The sequence below is a fragment of the Corvus brachyrhynchos genome, unplaced genomic scaffold (genome assembly GCF_000691975.1).
Source record: "Corvus brachyrhynchos isolate BGI_N302 unplaced genomic scaffold, ASM69197v1 scaffold633, whole genome shotgun sequence".
In the NCBI taxonomy this organism is placed as follows: domain Eukaryota; kingdom Metazoa; phylum Chordata; class Aves; order Passeriformes; family Corvidae; genus Corvus; species Corvus brachyrhynchos.
The window spans coordinates 2,947,712-2,949,246 of record NW_008237435.1 but is presented as its reverse complement, the minus strand read 5'-3'; the positions used below and the strand labels follow the sequence as shown (position 1 = coordinate 2,949,246).

At 53.7% G+C, this 1,535-nt stretch overlaps 1 protein-coding gene across 9 annotated transcripts in view; it reads left to right on the top strand.

The window, feature by feature from the left end:
* The first annotated feature begins 17 nt into the window (after positions 1 to 17).
* The window catches only part of SULF1 (sulfatase 1), a 127,991-nt gene continuing 126,473 nt past the window's right edge, over positions 18 to 1,535 (top strand). For 7 of the 9 annotated variants that reach the window (XM_017731238.1, XM_017731236.1, XM_017731235.1 and 4 more), the window contains exon 1: positions 530 to 857. The gene's annotated coding sequence lies outside the window, so the exon portion shown is untranslated. Of the gene's footprint in view, positions 179 to 529; positions 858 to 1,535 lie in introns of those variants that run through there. The other 2 variants (XM_017731234.1, XM_017731242.1) reach the window with 2 other exon arrangements.

Genomic DNA, 1,535 nt, shown 5'->3' with positions numbered 1-1,535 from the left:
CCCGGGAAGCGCGGGCTGGGGGGAAGGACTCGTAGACGTCTGTGTGCAGAAGCAGCAATATTTGCCCTTTGGATATCCCCTCTTCTCCCCGCCTCTCCCCGCACCCCGGTTTTCCTCTAGCCTCTCTCCGCCGTTCTCCCAGGAAGGCTGGAAGCAGCCAAGGGGCAACCGCGGCACGGTAAGGAGTTGGGATTTCGGGATGCAGATGTCACATTGCCGTGCAAACGACTCCCGCAGTAGCACTTTATCAGAATTTCAAGCTGCATCTTTTATCTCTTTTAGAAAAGCGTCTTTCGGAGGAGATTGCCCTCAATAGACCCGTCATAAAAACATTTTAGTGTTGCTCTTGTGCTTCCGTGCATCCCACTGCGAAGGGGTCCCAGTGGTCCCTTGGGAATACAAGGAGTTGTGAGAAGTTACACAACTGGCCACCAGACTAATCCACTCCCTCTACCTTCCCGCGAGTACCTCCCCCTTCTGCTCTTTTTTTCAATAGCAGCCCTTTCTCAAAATCTCAGGTTACTTTGCTAAAGAGTTCTCAGTCTTATAGTTTCTGCCCTTGTCTCTGCCTCCAGCTCCTTAAGAGCCTCCCAACCCCAGCGATTGGATTGGGCAGCCCGTCTTGACACACCACTGTGCTGAGTGCTTGAGGACGTGTTTCAACAGATGGTTGGGGTTAGTGTGTGTCATCACACTCGAGTGGGGATTAGGGGAGAGAGGCAGCCTTGCTGGAGCTGTGTGGTCTTCCCCAAGTGTGAGCTGCAAGCAAAAGAAGAAATACCTAGCTTTGGGGGAGAAGCGGGAGGAATCGTTTCCAGCAGCTCAGAGGGAAAAATAAAACCCCACACTTTGTTCAGGTAAAGTAAAAGGCACCTCATGCCTCTCTCTCTCTCTCTCTCTCTCCTTTTTTCCTTCACGGTTTTCAGAGGAATGCTAGCACAGCACACTTGTCAAAGCCAGTTGCTGCTGCCTTATCAATGCTGCTATTGTACGGCTGACAGATAACAGCGAGCACAGCCTGATGCTTGGCTGTCTTCATAGAGCTAACACTCTTAACGCCGCTAAGGTCACGCTTTCAGAGGTGTAGATTGGAAAATCTCCCCTGGAGCGGTGTATCCCAGCCCTGCGGGTGCCTCCTCTGCTCCCCCCGCAGGCACCGCTCTCCGCTCGGCACACACGTGTGTGCCCGGAGCGGCGCGGGGAAAGCGGCGGCCAGGCACGGGTGGGTGCGGTGTCTGCGGGTGCAAACGCCTCCGTGCTCCAACACATCCGTGGAAACTGCATGGGAGGGAGGGAGGGAGGGAGAAGGAACCGTGGCAGAGTATTTCCTAGGTTTGGAGCAGGATGCTTCAGCAGTGTGCAGCCTGTCTGGGGCTCAGCTGGGAGGCAAACCAGACTGTTTTGAAAGTGCGTTAGAGATGTCTGTAAAGTTGGAAGACTCCTTTATAGAGACCTGCCTGGGCTCCTGATGATCGGCGTCGAGATGATTTGGCTTACACATGGGCATAAAGTTAAGAGAAAATCAGGAACGTAGG